This window comes from Manis pentadactyla, chromosome 2 (assembly GCF_030020395.1).
Source record: "Manis pentadactyla isolate mManPen7 chromosome 2, mManPen7.hap1, whole genome shotgun sequence".
NCBI lineage: Eukaryota > Metazoa > Chordata > Mammalia > Pholidota > Manidae > Manis > Manis pentadactyla.
Genome location: NC_080020.1, coordinates 182,356,061 through 182,374,604, shown reverse-complemented (window position 1 = coordinate 182,374,604; position 18,544 = coordinate 182,356,061). Strand labels below are relative to the sequence as shown.

Sequence of the window (18,544 nt, the reverse complement as noted above, 5' to 3'; positions counted from 1 at the left end):
GACTCAGCTTCAGAATGTAGATAACTGAAAAAAATTTTTAGGTGAGATTAGCTGTAATGAAAAACTGTCTTGTTTCATTTTTTATTAGGGTTCTTAAATTCAGAATTCAGAGGAACTTCTTCCAAAGTTTTGGGTCAAGATTTTTGATTACTGATTCAATCTCCTTCCTGGTAATCTGTCTATTCAGATTTTCTATTTCCTCATGATTCAGTCATCAAAGATTGTATCATGGAAGATTCTACGTTTCCAGGAATTTACCCATTTCATCTGTGTCAATATTTGTTCTCTGAGATCACAAGAAAACAATAAAAAGATAAAGTATTCTGGTTCCTGAAAAAGGGGTCCTAAATCCCTTGGAATTTTCTGGATATGACAGGAATGTCTTTTGTTCTACTCTAGATGGGCTCCTAGATGGAGCCTGGATCACAGCTGGTAACCAGAAGCTGTGGTTAGAAGCTAGGAATTTTCATCCATTCCCGCAACTCTCGAGAAAGGGAAGGGCTGGAGAAGGGGTTAATCATTGATCATGCGTACATGATGAAACCTCCTTAAAAATCCCAGTACTATGGAGCTCATAGCTTCCAGGTTGGTGAATATACCCATGTACTGAGAGGGTGATGAACCCCAACTACACAAAGATAGGAGCTCCTGCACTCGAGACCCTCCCAGATCTTGCCCTATGTATTTCTTTACCTGGCTGTCCATCTTTTATCATACCTTTTATTGTATAATAAACTGGTACACATAATTAGGTATTTCCCTGAGTTCTGTGACCTGTTCTAGCAAATAACTGAATGCAAGAAGGAGAAGATCATGGGAACCTCTGATCTGTAGCCGAGTCAGACAGAAATTACGGGTAACCTGGGGGACATACCAATTGAAACTGGCATGGAGGGGTAGCAGTCTCATGGGACTGAGCCCTTAACCTGTGGGATCTGACACTATCTCCAGGTAAACAGTGTCAGAATTAGAGTGAAACTGTAGGATAACTAGCTGGTGTTGCAGAATTCCTTGGTGTGTGAAAAATCTCCACATATTTGGTGACCAGAAGTGTCAGAAGCAAAGTGTTCTGTGTGAGTAGTCAAGGAGCAACACAGGAGGAAGACTGAGTTTTTCCCTATACAATAGTATATATCAACATTAAATTTTCTGAATTTTATAACTGTTATGGATAAGAATGTCCCCATTCTTGGAAAATATTCACTGAATACAGGCGTATAAAAAGCATGATGCCTGCAACTTACTCTCAAATGACTCAAAAAAAAATAACATTTGGAGGGAGAGTAGAGGAGAACATGTGTGATAAAGCAAATGTGATGGGTTGTTAATTGATAAATCTGGATGAAAGGTCTTAGAAGTTCTTTGTATTATTCTTATAATTATTCAGTAAATTTGAAATTATTTAAAAATACGAAGACAAAAAATAAAGCTGAGCTTGCGAGAAGTTTCTACTTACCAAAAAGGAAGCAGTAACTAAAATCAAGACTGGTAGGCATATGAAGCTGTGTTACAATAGAGAAGATATGGTGCAGGATGAGAGAAACCAGGAGGAGCCTAGTAAATAACCTGGGTTGAGGAAGACAGTACTAAAAGATAGGGGAAGACAAGGTGATTGGACTCCTTCCAATTCCCTAGGAAGGAGACAGACACAGAGCGAGAACTCCAGATTTCTTGAGAGCTTTCCCCTTGAGAATTTAGTTGAGTACTGACAGTACTCATATGTATATGAATATATATGTATGCAATGTGTGTGTGTGTTTGTTTGGACATCTCATGGGCCAGGGGAAGACCAGAAGTGATTAGAGATAACAGTGCTTGGAACTCCTATGGGGCAAGAAACAGTTCCTGTTCCCACCAGCCTGACAGAAAAAAGTTTGTGATTCACAGTAATTGTATAGAGCATCCCAAAAAGTCTTGCTTCAGGATTGGGGAATTCTGAGCACTACTCAGGTACTACCTAATAGATCTTAAAAGCAAGTCCTGAAAGGATCAAACTGTTTTCAAGTAACTTAACTACATCCCAGAATAAGTTCAAAATTACTTATAAAAACATAAAAAATATCCTACAGCCAAAAGGTAATATTCACAGCATCTGGCATTCAATAAAAAATTGCCAACCACATAAAGAAACAAAAACACAATCCATTATAAGGAGAAAAATCGATCAAAACCAACCCTGCTCTGACAAAAGTATTATAACAGACTAGAACATTTAAGCAATTATTACAATGTACTTCATATGCTCAAAAAATTTAGTACACATGAAAGATATGAAAAAGACACAAATCAAACTTTTAGAGATGAAATATAGAATGGATAGAATTAACAGAATATCACATGTTGCAAAAGAAAAGGATAGTGGCCTTGAAGACAGCAAACTTTATAAAATGAAACCTAGAAAGAATTTAAAAATGAACAGAGCATCAGTGAAACAATGGAGCTACTTCAATCAGTATATTATACATATAATTTGAGCTGTCAAAACAATGGCAGAATGGTGGACAGACAGAAAAAATATTTGAAGACATAACAACCAAAATTTCCCCAACTTATTGAAATCTACATATCCACAGATTCAAGAATCTCAAAGAACCCAAGCATAACACACATGAAAAAAAGACTGTACCAAGGCATATTATGATCAAATTACTCAAAACCAACGATAAGAGGAAAACAGACACTTAAGTACAAAAGAAGATGAAGATGACAGCAAATGATATATTTGACAAATGAAAAGACAGTGATCCACCATCTTTATTGAAAGAAAAAACTAGAATTTTATATCCAGTGAAAATATCTTTCAAAATAAAAGGCAAAACAAGATTTTTGCAGACATACTACTAAGCTGAGAGAATTTTTCACCATCCAGTCCACACTCTAATAAATATTTTTAAAAGGATGTCCTTTAGGCAGAAGGAAAATCACACCATATTCAAAATATGGATTCAAACAACGAAAGTACTAAAAACAGTAACTACATGAGTAAATACTAGATATTTTTTCTCACTACTTAAATACCTTTAAAAAATAATTGTTTAAACAAAATAATGACAATGTAGTATGGGCCTTACAATTTATATAGAAGTAAAATATATGACAACCAACCATAGCACAATGGTCAGTAAGGGAGAAATGGAGGTAAATTATTAAAAGTTCTTATGCTCTTAGTGAAGTAATGTAATATCACTTGAAGATAAACCTGAGAAAAGAATGTATGCTATAATCCCTAAAGCAGTCTTAAAAATAACTGCTTATCATATCTTTTGGTATGAAGACAAGTAGTGACTCTATAGCATCTTACTATGCTGATGGACAGTGACTGCAATTGGTGTGGGGGGGACTCAATAATATGGGTGAATGTAGCAACCACAATGTTGCTCATGTGAAACCTTCATAAAATGTATATCAATGATTCCTTAATAAAAAAAACTGTTATCACTAATAAGCCAGCAAAGGAGATATGTATGAAACCCTGAATAATAGGATTTTTAACATATTTTTTAATTTTGTAAAAATAGGATTATGCTATATGTATTATATAGTTTTCTTTTTTCATTCAACATTATATTTTTAATATTCATCTATGTTGGAGTGTGTAGTTATGGTCCATTAATTGTCAACACATTCATTTATTCTCATATTGAAGGACAAACAAATTCAAAGTGCTAAAGAAAAAACTATCAACGAAGAATCCTATCTGGCAAAACTGTCCTTCAAAAGTGAAGGAGAACTTAAGACATTCCCAAACAGAAATTGAGGGTATTCATGACCACTAGACCTGCCCTACAAGCTATGTTCAAGGTAGTCCTGCAAGCCAAAAAAATGAAAGGACACTAAACAGTAGCTTGAAGCCATACAGAAAAATTAAAATTTCAATAAAGGTAAATACATGGACAATTAAAGAAACTAGTATTATTCTAACAATGATCTGTAACTGTACTTTTTGTTTGTTTTTTACATGACTTAAGAGATTAATACATTTAAAGGAAAAAAAAACCTTAGTGTAAAAGCTAGTATTACCATTATATAGGCTTGTCAATCCAAATCTTGTTTCCTACATAATTTAGGAGACTAATACACTTACAAAAATTATTAGCTTATATTTTTGAGCACACAATGTATAAAGATTCTGTGACATTAATTGAAAAAGTTGGCAATAGAGCTGCAAAGGAGCAGAGTTTTTGTATGTTACTGAAATTAAACTGGAATATATTCAAATTAGAGTGTTATAAGTTTAGGATGTTAAATGTATTCCCCATGGTAAACACAAAGAAATTAACAATAGAATACACACAAAAGGAAATGAGAAAAGAATTTAAACATTTCACTGTAAAAAAAAATCACTAAATGTAAAAGAAGACGGAAAATGCAAGTAGGGGCAAAAAAGCTATAGTACATACAACAAAACAAATAGCACAATGACAAAAGTTAAGTCTCTCCTGATTAGTAATTACTTTAAATGTAAATGTATTAAACTTTCCAATCAAAAGATAGACAGAATGGTTAAAAACGTACGACTCAACTTTATGCTGTCTTCAAAAGACCCACTTGAGATCCAAGGACACAAATAGGTTGAAAGTGAAAGGAAGGAAAGATATTCTGTGCAAATACTAACCAAAAGAGAGTAGGGGTGGCTATATTAATATAACATAAAACAGACTTTAAATTTTAAAAAAAGGTTACAAAAGACAAAGGACATTATATATTAATAAAAGCTTTAATAAGGGAAGAAGATATAACAATTATAAATATTTGTGTACTTAATGAAAGACCATCAAAGTACATGAAGCAAAAACTGTCAGAAGTGAAGGGAGTTCTACAATATAGTTAGAGACTTCAGTATTCTACTTGCAACAATGGATAAAACAACCAGATAGATGATAACTAAGGAAACAGAGAACTTAACACAATCAACTAGATCTAACAGACATACACAGAACACTCTACCCAACAACAATGGCATACACATTCTTCTCAAGTGCACATGGGACATTTTGTAGGATATGCCACATATTATGCCATAAATTAAGTCTCAGTAGCTTTAAGAAGGTAGATATTATACAAAGTACATTCTCTGGCCACAATAAAATGAAGTTAGATATCAATAACAAAAGTCTTACTAGAAAATTCACAAAATTGTGGAAATTAAACAATACTTTTAAAACAACCAACATTTCAAACAAAATAATAAGAGAAATTAGAAAATACTTAGAGACAAATGAAAACAAAACCTATCAAAACTTACAGGATACAGCAAAAGCAGTGCTAAAGGGAAAATTTACAGCTATAAACGTTTACATTAAAAAGCAAGAAAGACTTCAAATCAATGTAACTTTACAACTGAAGGAACCAGGAAAAGAAGAACAAACTAAACTCAAAGCTAGAAGGAAATAAGAGTAAAGATTAGAACATAGATAAATGAATAGGGAATAGAGAAAATTAATGAAACAAAAAGTTGGTTTTGTGAAAATATTGACAAAATCAGCAAAAATTGGACTATGAAAAAGGGTGAAGACAAATTACTAAAATTAGAAATGAAAATGAGGACACTACCAATTCTACAGAAATAAAAATTGTTATAAGAGAGTACCTGTAATTGTACGCAAAAAATTGGATAACCTAGATGAAATGGACAAACTCCTAGAAACACTAAAACTACCAAGATCAAATCACGAATAGACAGACAGAAAATTTGAACAGAACTATAACTAATAAGGTGATTAAATCAGTAGTAAAAATCTCCCAACAAAGAAAAGTTCTGGACTTGACAGGTGAATTCTATCAAACATTTACAAAAGAACTAATACAAATCCTTCTCAAATTTTTCCCAAAAGTTGAAGAGAGCACTTCTAACTCACACTTTAAAGCCAGTATAACCCTGGTACCAAAGCCAAAGGTACCACCAAAAACCTACAGACCAATACCTCTTATGAACAGTGATACAAAAATCCTCAACAAAATACCAGCAAACAGAATTGGGCAGCATATTAAAAGGACTATATACCATGACCAAGTGGGATTTATGCAAGGATGGTTCAACATATGAAAATCAATTAATATATACATCAACAAAATGAGAGGGAAAAAGTACAAGATTATCTCTATTGATATAGAAAAAGCATTTGACAAAATTCAACACCCTTTCATGATAAAAATACTCAAAAAAATAAAAATAAAAACTACCTCAACATAATAAAAGCCATAAATGAAAAACCCACTGCAAATATCCTAATGGTAAAAGACTGAAACCGTTCCTCCAAGATTGGAAATAATGCAAAGATTCCCACTTTCACCATTTTTATTCAACACAGTTCTGTTAGTTCTAGCCAGAGCAATTGAGGAAGAAAAAAAAATAAAATGAAGAAGTAAAATGGTCTGTTTGCAGACAGAAGGACCTTATATGTAGAAAGTCCTAAAGACTCCACAAAATAGCTGCCTAACTGATACATGAATTCAGCAGGTAGAATACAAAATCAACAGACAAAAATCAGTTGCATTTCTATACACCAACAATAAACAATCTGAAAAGGAAATTACAAAATTAATTGCATTTACAATAGCATCAAAAAGAATAAAATACTTAGGAATTAGCTTAATCAAGGAGGTGAAAGACTTTTTCAGTGAAAACTATAAAACACTACTGAAAGAAATTAAAGACAATATAAGTAAATTGAAACACATCTCCTATTCATGGGTCGGAAGACTTAATATAGTTAAAATGTCACTGTTACCCAAAGAGTCTATAGATTATATACAATCCCTATCAAAATTCCAATGACATATTTTGTAAAAATAGAAAAACTTATCCTAAAACTCATATGGAATTTCTAGGGAACTCAAATAGCCAAAACAATTGAAAGAAGAAAAAAAAAACACAACTGGATGACTCACATCTTAATTTCAATTTCCTACAAAGCTCCAGCAATTTAAACAGTACAGTACCAGCACAAAGACAAGTATACAGACCAATGGAATAGAAGAGAAAGCCTAGAAATAAACCCTCACCTAAATGGTCAAGTGATTGTGACAAGGGTACCAAGACCATTCAATGAAAAAAGGACAGTCTTTTTAACAAATGTTGCTGGGAAAACATGATACCTGCATGCAAAGGATGATGTTGAACTGGATAGCTACACATAAAGAATGAATGAAAACTATGTATAAAAATTAACTCAAAGACCTAAATCTAAAACCTAAAACAATAAAACTTAGAATACACATGACAAAAGCTTCATGACATTGGATTTAGCAATGATTTTTTTTTGATGTGACATCAAAGGCAAAGGTAACAAAAGAAAAGATAGATAATTTGGACTTCATGAAAATTTTTAAATCTTCTGCATCAAAAAACACTATCCTTAGTGATAAAATGCATTACTTAAAAAATAATGTATTAGTACAAATCCATTCAATGTACAAGATAGGCCTATGGTTTTAATGTAACAGAATAGAAAATATTCAGTGATATTGTTTCAGGCTCCATTTCACAAATAACCTTTGAGAAACCACCACTTATGTGGTTTTAATTTAATATCAAAGATGAATATATTAATTATCTGAAAAAGTTATGAAAAATACTCCTGAAAAAAAAAAAAAACAGTATCCACAGACTACCAAGGCAACCCACGCAGTGAGAATAAGTATTTCACATACCTGATAAGGCACTGATGTCCATAACATAGAGAACTTCTCAAACTTAGCAACAATAACAAAAAATCCAATTCAAAATTGGGCAAATGACTTTAGCAGACATTTCTCCAAAAAGATATACAAATGCCAATAAGCACAAGAAAAGATGGACAAATCACTAATCATCAGGGAAACACAAATCAAAACTACAATTAGATACCACCTCACACCCATTAGGATGGCTACTACTAAAAAAAAACCAGAAGATTAAATGTTGGCAAGGATGTGGAGAAATTGGAACCCTTGTGCAATGTTGGTGGGAATGAAAAATGGTACAGGTGCTGTGAAAACAAACAGTATAGTGGTCCCTCAAAAAATTAAAAATAATATTACCTATGATCCAGCAATTTCACTTCTTGGTATATACCTAAAAAACTTCAAAGTAAGTTCTTGAAGAGATATTTGTACATCGTGTTCACAGGAGCATTGTTCACAATAGCTAAAATGTGGAAGTAACCCATGTGTCAATGAACTGAAGAATGGATAAGCAAAATGTGGCATATACAATGGAATAGTCAAACTTAAAAAAAAAAAGGATATTCTGCAGTTTGCTATAACATGGATGAACCTTGGGACATTATGCTGAGTGAAATAAACCAGTTACAAAAAGACAAATATTGTATTCAATTTACAGGAGGTACGAGTAGTCAAAATCATAAAGAGAGAAATTATAATGGTGATTTCCAGGGTCTGAAGGGAGAAGTGAATGAGTTATTCTTTAATACGTATAGAGTGTCAGTCTTATAAGATAAAAAGTGTTATGGGCATGGGTGATGATGATTACAGAATATGAAGATATTTAATACTATTGAACTGTGCACTTAAAAATGTTTAAACTGGTTAATTTATGTGTATTTTACCACAATAAATTTAAAAAATATATATATATATATATGTATATATATATATATACATATATATATATATAAAACCATTTGGTCTCTGACTTATTGCACAAGTCAATCTTGCTTTTCAAATGATCCTATTTTTAATCACCCTATTATCTAACATGACTATAAGCTACATGGACGCTATGTAAATAAGGCACATATTTCTCAAGGTGCAGGTACTTAAACCAAAAGCATCTTTAGATTACTCTCTATTACTTGCCTAGTTTCAATGAAAGGGAATCATATAACAAAATTGTTACATAAAAGAGTTTTACAGTTTGATTTTACTTCACTAAGGAAAACATTAAAAAGGATGATTTTTGAGCTAAGTGCATACCAATTATATATGCTATAGATAAAATTAACATGAAGTTAAGTAATTTCATACTGCAAAAGTATAAAATCTTGTAAGCTCCAAAATTCAATTTTAGGGATTTGAAACTTAACCCTCCTTTAATATATGTTGGATGTTGTTAAAATGGTATGTCAAATATTTTCTGTAATTAGAATTAAACATTACCTAAATAATTCTAAGCAGGGGAAAAAATGCTAAGAACATCTCCAAATCTAGCATAACAGATAAATACCTATTGTTGTTGCCTTAACAAAAATGAATGTTAACAGGAATTCAGAAGCCACCTGGAGATTCAAACTCACAATGAAACTGCAATGACATATTGTGCTACTTGACATCAGTTATTACCAGAAATGGTTCTCTAAGAAGGCAAAGACGACAAACTTATTATTAGTATAATTGGAAATGTGCCCAACAGACCAAAAATCCTCTCTTGCAACGTATTATATTACCTGTGAAAGGAAAAGTATAAGCTAATCAGTGATAATGCATTCCTTAATCTCATTTACAAGGGGAACATTTATAAAGAGAACATGGCCAGTGAACTACCAGACAGGTGACTTCAATTGTGTGTGCTTGGACTGAAAGGGGGAACGAGGGCATCCACGTCTGTGGCCTTCTCTGAGTATGGGAATGTCCTATCCTGCTACAGGACTGCAGCAAGAATTCTGGTTATGAAAACTCTTCATCTGAAAATCCACCATAAATCAAGAACAGAAATCATGAGATTTTAAGAGTAACAACAACGGAAAACTTTTTCTAACACTAGTAGAAGAATTCATTTAATAGGAACATGGGAGAAAATTTTAATAAGTGCTCAGGGTGAAAGGTAAGACTCTGAGAAGCTAGGTCTTGAGAATAATGCACACCTCCTCTGTATGAGAAAAGGAGGCCCATCTGTTTTGATCCTAAGAGATGCAGGAAAGGGGAAGAGCCAGAGGGAGCGTGCTGTGTGTTAATGCCATTAGAGCCATCAAGGCAATCTACGCCCAATCTTTCGAAAGGAATTTAATGCAACCCACATTTTTTTTAGCAAATTGTATAATGAAATCTTTATTGCAATTACAGTTAATCTTGATCTTAGAAAATGTTATATTCTACTTTCTATTAACAAAATGCAAAATTATATGCTATTTGTGAAACCAACTCATTTTTGTCAACTCACTTTCTTCATTAAATACATAGGAAATTTTGTGAGGTATAAGTCTAACAAAATTAATGTGTTTATTGTATACATGATTCTTAGCAACTTTTCTGCAGCTCAAAACCTTTGAGTTTGATACCCATTTAGTGAAGGGCTACCATGCCTTTTATCATATTCCTCATTTCATAAATCACTTACCATTTCAGGTCTAATTTATATCAGTTCATTATAAAATAAGCAATAATAACATTATGATTTTAATAAGTTATTTTAAACATTGATATTTTATTTCTGTATTATTTTAATCTTGGCTTTACTGTTTTAATAATCTCACTTTGAAATGTTCCATAATTTGTCAAAGGTTTTTTATAATATTCCTCAAATGAGTAATTTAAAAATGAAGTCATACTTTTTCTGGAAGACAATCTTAGTTGACTGGTTTCACCAATTAGTTTATATGGCAACATTTTATCCACAATTGAAAATTCAATGAGCAAGTAAGCCTCCTCAGAGTTTTGACAACAAACTTAAAACATATGGCAATACAAAATCATTTAATTAAAAATACTGCTTTGTGAAGGGGATATTCAAATAATATTTCAATTTTTCTTAGCACTTTCAGAGCATATTGAATGAATCAAGATAACTCTAAATCAAAGAAGAACTGTATAATTTAAGACAAATTTTAGTAAGGCTTTGAATGATTAAATGGGTAATAAATCCTTTTGAAGTCAGGTGGTTTTTCAATTCTTTGTTTTCAGCCAAACTGAAGAATGGCCTAAATGAGTTACCAGTTAATATAGCACTGAAGCCAATTTCTGATAATAGACCACCATCTGATTTTGTCTTGCAAATAACATGGAAGAAGTTCAAAGAACTCCCAATCTTCTAATTTATGTGAAGGCTTCTATGCACTTAACACCTGTAATTCTGGAAACAGGAATAAATGAAATTGAAGCCAGTCAAACTATAAGTAATACTCATGCACAGATATATAAATTAATCAGTAATAATGATTAAATTTTACTTTAAAAAAAAACAATTAGCTAAATTTGTAACATTTGTTTTGATAAATTGTATACTAAGAATTGTAATGATAAAAAGTTTATTACACTTAGAGCCATAAGTGACAGAGTAAAAAAACAAAAACTTAGTTGTAATTTATATTCTTATTTTTGTGATAAAGTATGATAGTGTGATCATAAAAAGATTTTTCAGTATTAAAACACACTAAAGTAAGATAAAATATCAGGAAAGTGTATTTGAACTTTGAGATTAAGGATGTATAGACACCTTAACTTCTGACTGTCAAAGAAGAGATACCTATATTTTAAATGGATGATAGTAAGAGGGAATTTAGATTCCACTATACAGTTTTTGAAGAATGATCTAACAGTTTTGTTTATAAATTCAAAGTTGGAAATTACAATCTTTACAACTGTATAAACATGATAAATTTTAGATGTTAATTTTAAAATGTGTGAGAGAATATGTAGTTTTCTTTTAAATGTAAGATCTTAGTTTACTAGATGTAGCTAGAAGACCTTGGACAAGTTAGAACCTTTGTTTGAAACTGATGAGTTTCCTAAACTGTACAATGACTATAACATTCATTCTACTTCAGGGCTAAATTACACATATGTAATATTATATATGTTCACTATACATATTCACTACACACACACTTTTTGTAAAATGCAAAACAATATGATTAAAATTTATGAGGACCTAGAAAAATAACACCTCCCTTAAGTTAAAGTCTTTTTTATATGAACTAGGCAGACCAAGGAAGACAGCATATGCCAAATCCCAGCTGTAAGTCATTATAAACTTGATTCATTTCCAGGGGCTATATATTAAATTATAAATAGCTAAATTTCTATGTGCTGCAATTCTTTAAAATTAAACTTAGCCAAATATGCAATAGTATTACAAAACCAGACTTGGGAACTAAAGCACTAAAATGTTCAATAAAGAAGGAACAGAGGACTTAGATTTAGAAGCAATGCTATGAAGAGCCATCCTTCCCCAGTCAATCCCATCTTTTGCGGATAGTTTGCAACTTCCTATCTTTATAGTGAGCATTTTGCAACATAAATTCTTAGGCCTGCAGTTAAGACTATGAGACCAGTAAGAGTAATATATGCCCATTGTCTGGGCTTCCATATACTGTTCTCAGTAATTTCATTAAGATGGAGTCTACTGATGCACCCCTATGTTTATCGCTGCACTGTTTACAATAGCCAAGATATGGAAGCAACCTAAATGTCCATCAGTAGATGAATGGATAAAGAAGATGTGGTACATATACACAATGGAATATTACGCAGTCATAAGAAAAAAACAGATCCTACCATTCGCAACAACATGGATGGAGCTAGAGGGTATTATGCTCAGTGAAATAAGCCAAGCGGAGAAGGACAAGTACCAAATGATTTCACTTATATGTGGAGTATAAGAACAAAGGAAAACTGAAGGAACAAAATAGCAGCAGAATCACAGAACCCAAGAATGGACTAATAGTTACCAAAGGGAAAGGGACTGGGGACGATGGGTTGGAAGGGAGGGATAAGGGCGGGGAAAAAGAAAGAGGGCATTATGATTAGCATGTATAGTGCATGGGGGGCACGGGGAGGGCTGCGCAACACAGAGAAGACAAGTATTGATTTTACAGCATCTTACTATGCAGATGGACAGTGACTGTGAAGGGGTATGTGGGGGGGACTTGGTGAAGGGAAGAACCTAGTAAACATAATGTTCTTTCTGTAATTGTAGATTAATGATACCAAAATAAAACTTAAAAAAAGATGGAGTCTACTATATCCCCAGGCAAACTAAGCATACTAGATACACAAACACAACATATTGGAACAAAAGGTAATGTTGCTAAGTATATATTTTGTAATCTAAACCGCTCTTTCTTCTGCCTACAGGTTAAGCCTGATAATCTAGCTAAATTATTTGGTAAACAAATTAATAATAAGCTATTTACCAAAAATTGATAATAAATTTTTATTATGTCGAATTACATGTGTGAAATTTCTGATATGCTCAGTATTTCACACCTTCCTCCAATCATTTTCCAATATAATTTCCATTTACAAAATTTCTGCTTAGACAGAAAAGTTTAAAACTGATTAGGTTCACTAAGCCAAGATTATTAGTCTTCCAACTTCCACAGTGGCAATTTTAAAGGCTTTTACTTCTACCTATTGGGAGGAAGACGTCATATTGTGTTCCATGAGGCACAGACAGATGTATAAGTCTCTGAACTCACGGAAATTATCAGTCCAATAATCAACACAGAAAAGTGAAAGCATGTATAATAACACCACATAAATTCTACAATTAACATTTTACTATCCATCATTTCCTCATATTACTGATTTGCTTCATCTATATTTACATTTTTATGGACTACTCATCCCTCTCCACATCTATCGATCCAGTTGACATTTTTAATGCATTTTAAAGAAAGTTGCTGGCATAGTATGTTTCACCCCTAAATACTTCAGCATACCTATCATTAACTAGAGTTTAAGAATTTTTAGTTTTTTACATAAAGCTTATAAATATGAAATGCACAAATCTTAAGTATCAAAGTATACAAAGCTTAGATCTCTATAACCCAAATTCCTATCAAGATATGAACAGTACTGTCACTCAAAAGTTCCCTCATGCCTATTTCCAGACAATCTTCCACCCCAACTCCCACCTCTAGAAGGAACCATTGTTAGTGATTTTTTCCACCATAGTAAGTTTTGCAAATAATTTTAAACTCAAAATTTTAAATAAACAGTGATAGGCTGAGGAGTCAAAAAAAGACTTCATGTGGATAGATGTGGAGGCACATGATAGAGTAAAATGCTTAGCAATTGTAAAAATAAGGTGGTGGATATTTGGGTATGACAGTTATCAATTTATTATCTTTCATCTCCAAATTTACCTTTCTTTGCCTTGCTTTGTGACACTGATTAGACCCTGCAAACATTTCTCCTTTGCCAGATGTAGAGAGGGAGGTTGAGTGACCCTGTAAGATGATAGCAGCAGATTCACATTTCCCTTCTAGATTCTGGTCCTCTCTTATTAACCTGCAGTGTGAGCCCAACAGCCTTGATGAGGAGACAAGTTCCAGCTGTGGCCTCAGGTTCCAGTGTCCCCACTGACAGGGGGCACTTCTCGAGACTACTAGCCATGGTAGACGTACCCTTTTTGAAGAAGTCTGCATACAGCCTCTGGGAAGAAAGGTCGTCTTCCAGCCTTTATTCCTCAGTCTAGAAGTAGTGGCTGCTCTTTTGTACCTGCTACTTCTGGGACCCTTAGACTCTACCCCTTTTAGTAATTAACCAGCCTTCCTTGTTCTAGTTAACAGTTCTTCATATTAAATTTTTAAATAACCAGTATAGTTCTGTGTTTTGGCAGAACTCAGATTGCTGTAAAAGGTATTCACTGTTCAGCTGTTCGTATGTTTGAAACTATTCCAGGAGGAGGGAAGCAGGCTCTTGAAAAAAGCCTGGTGGAATGGATTTTAACAGGCAGAAACGGGATGAGTTTCCAGTTAAGAAAAAAGCACCCATAAAATATGGAGACAGAAAACTGAAGAATATGTTTCAGCAACAGCAAGTAGATTGGCTAAAGTATAATGTGAATAATGCAAATGAATTTGTTTGGTGAGAACTTTTTTCCTTCCCTTTAAGCCTTCTTCACACTCAGTTGCTTTCTTTTTTGCTACTCTTCTGTCCCAGCTCCAGCCCATACTTTCACTTACTGTCCAACGTCTAGCACTTTCCACTCTTCCCCACCTCTTATAAACCATAAATCAATCCACTTCAGAGACTTTTCATACATCTTGATTTTTTTACACAATGAGCATTATTATATCTGTCTATATATGTCTATATATCTGTATATATATCTACATTTACAAGAAAATGTAGATATGTTTGTGCTTATATAGCAGTACTTTTTTTTACATATGAAGCTATTAGTAGTGACATAAAACAAATTTTCATTATCTCTAGTTAGAAGGGGATAAGAGCATTGAGTAATTACTTACTTAATAACTAGTGACTTTTTTTATAATCACAAAATATAGCTAAACACACAAAAGTAAATATATATATGAGTGTGTGTGTCAACACATTGTCTCTGGAAAGGGATTGGTAATAGTCTTTGTTAAACTGGGTGGTGAGTTTAGTTGAGCAAATAATAGAATACCCAATATCTCCACCCACCAACACTTAAAGCACCTCTCCAGTGATCTCTCTCATCTTTCTCCTTCCTCAGAAATGACAATTATTGTGAAGTTTGATTTATAAAGAGAATGTTTGTTTAATCCAAAGTGAAAATATTTTAAGTTACAAAACCAGCTGGACATTTAATAGGAAGAACTCATAATACAGATAAGGTCAGAGAGAGCAAATATATCCAAACAAAACTTATATTAAGACAATTCATAAAAAGCACATATGAATATAGACCTGTTGCACACACTGAAGTATACAGACACCCCAACTGGGCTCCTTTCTCTCTTAAACCCCATTTTTGGTAGGGTCTGAACCAGCCATTCTATTTCAAGCCTCTACATGTGGCACACGCTTTTTCATCTACTTAGAATGTGGCAGAGACACAGTTATTCCAGAATAAGAGAGCAGCAGACATATGTTGTTCAGTGAAATTTAGGCAATGACTCTGCTTTCTCAACTCCAGAGGATACGGGCTTGCTGATGCTAAGTCTGGTTTAATATCCAGGACACTGCAATGTTTGTGAACATTTTAAATAGACATTCCAAGACTGTTAATGTGAGTTCTTCCAGAATAAAAAGGCAATGGTTAAGACATGAAGTGGATTTCTTTCTTGCCTCTGACAGGACTCTTCCCATGTAGACATTATCACAGACAACTATATACTCCATAGGACAGCCAGGGCAAAAGAAATGCCCTGCTCCCACCCACAATCCCTGCCAAGATATGCTGCAGCTGTTCCTGCTCTGGGTGATGCCTTGCTTCCACTAAATTCTAGCAGCTGTGCAATAGAACTTCGTGATAATGAAAATGTTTGAAATCCTGTCACATATGACTACTGGGCACTAGAAATGTAGCTAGTGTCACTAACGAACTGGATTTTTAAATATAATTTAATTTAAATTAATTTAAATTTAATAGGTACATGTTGACTAGTGGCTACAGTCTTGGGCAATGTAGTCTACAAGAAAATCAGGAACTGAAAACCTGTATCTTTGCAAGCTGTCTTACTGCCAACCCAAAAGCCTACCTGCAACATTGCAAATGTGGTTCTGTCTCCTACCCTAGCTGCCTGGCAGAAACATCCATTTGTCCTCATTCAAGCAGCACCTCCTTTGTGAAGCCCTGGCAGCCCAGGTCTACTAACTCTCTACCTATTACTAACCTATTATATCAAACCATTATGCTACTGCAGATTTACCTACCTGTTTCTCCTGCTGTACTGGAGGATCTAAAAAGACAGCAATTGTTTCATAAGAATGTCTAAATCCCCAGAGCCTAACAAAGTACCACATCCTAAAACTCTTGCCTTACATTCTCCTGGCTAGTTTATTAAGCCACTCCTCATACTGAGCCCCAGCTCTTTACTACTCCCTCCACCTTTTGAAATCTCATGATCTCATCCACAACCAACATCTTAGAACTGGGGAAATTGTAGTTCATGTTATCTGTATCACAGAGTATGGTGTTTTGGTATGGTGTTTCACTTCAACATACAATCACCCAGTAGAAAACACTGTAAAACAATGTAAATCATGATTAGAAAAATCAAGTGAAAATAAAAAGAAAAGTAAGCAGACATACTAGAAAGTAGGTAGACTAGAATTCAGGGTTAGACACAAATATCTCAGGGGAAAGGGAGAGGGTTTGACATAGAAGTGACATTTGTAACCATTCAACTCATGAATTAGATCACTCAGGGATTAAGTGTAGATAGAAGAATACAGGCATTCCAAAGTTCAGAGATCAGAGATAAAAAGAACTTGCAACGCATCCCAAGAAGAGGCAACCAGTGGCACAGAGGAAAGCCAGCAAAGTGCACTGGCAGTCAAGTGAATAAAGTGATTCGAGGAGGAAAAAGTCATTTAGCTATGATAAATGCTATTGCTAGATCAAGTTGGAAAGTAGGTGGTATTTTTTTTCCTCCAAACTGAAGAGAGAAAAAGATACCACTTGGCGTTCAATTACCAGTGATAGAGAAAAAATAGAAGTTGTACCAATGTTGTCTAATATAGACATTTTATTTATTTCATTACATATATGCTATTCCAGAGCATCACACCGTCCTTTTAACATCCATATGAAACAAGGTTTCAAAGAGCACAACAATTCTTTTGGGCAGTATTAATTTTAAACGACAACCTCTTAAATTGCTTTACCACTTGAGGGTCTGTCTGAAACAACCACTGTGTCCCACTGAGCTTACACGCGTTCCTTAGAAATGCAGGTTTGACTAATTTAAAGGTCAGGATGGTTTAAAGAGCATCCAGTTTCCAAGAGAGAATGGGCAAAAGTGTCAACGTTCACGGAGGTTTTAGAGAAGAAGTTACATTCGTGGACTATAAACTCTGAAGGAAGGGGCTCACCTCCGACAAAGAAGCGCTCATTATTTATTTAACTTTAGAAGAGCTGCATCTTAAAGCGGGGAGGGGGCGCGAACTTCAGGACACGGAGCCCCTCAGAACTTTGTTGCCTTGACTGCACCGAGACAGACCCGCGAGATCGCCGGCACCGGCCCAGTAGATCAGCACCAGGGAAGAGAAAGACAACTCGGGACGCGCACATGACATTCCGACACTGAGGGCAAACGAAAACTCCTCGCCCTCGGGCCCCGGCTCACCTGCCTCCGGAGTGGGGAAGACGCGCAGCCTCGGGCCACCTCAGACGGGGCGTCCCTGCACCGCCTCACTTGGTCAGTGGCCACTGCCCGGGTCGGGGTGCCCTGCGAAGGAAGGGAGACCCGGCAGGGCGCGGCGTGGTCGCTGGGTTTTCAGGTACTGCCCGGTGGCCCGTGCTGGCAAGGGCTCCGCGGCCTCGTTGCTTAGCAACCTGCGAAGCCGTCCGGTCTTCCCGACACGTCAATTCCTCCCGCCCGCCAGAGCCTGAATAGTGTTTTAAAAAGATTTTGTTTCCGGGTCGAGTCGCTTTACGCAGCGGAAGGTCTCTTTGCCTCCCACGTTTATCCTTGGAGACGATGATGTCTCAGTTGCGTACGTGTGAGTGATTTGGCGAACGCATCTGTCTGGGCTCCCGCCAATTGCTGGAAGCCATCCGGCAGGTCCTTAACGCCTGAGCTCAAGTCAACCGCCCGTCACAGTCCTCCAATCACAGCGACTCGCCTTCGGGGACTACTTTGTCATATCGAAGAGCGCAGAAAGAAGAGCGTGCGGTGACCCTCTGACCTCGGGAAGTGTAGTTCAACACTTGAAAGAAATGCATTGG

At 34.9% G+C, this 18,544-nt stretch overlaps 1 protein-coding gene across 5 annotated transcripts in view; it reads right to left on the bottom strand.

The window, feature by feature from the left end:
- Window positions 1–18,423, bottom strand: part of WDPCP (WD repeat containing planar cell polarity effector) — a 429,599-nt gene extending 411,176 nt beyond the window's left edge. For all 5 annotated transcript variants that reach the window (XM_036890364.2, XM_036890366.2, XM_036890367.2 and 2 more), the window contains exon 1: window positions 17,943–18,423. The gene's annotated coding sequence lies outside the window, so the exon portion shown is untranslated. The remainder of the gene's footprint in view (window positions 1–17,942) is intronic.
- Window positions 18,424–18,544: the final 121 nt, after the last annotated feature.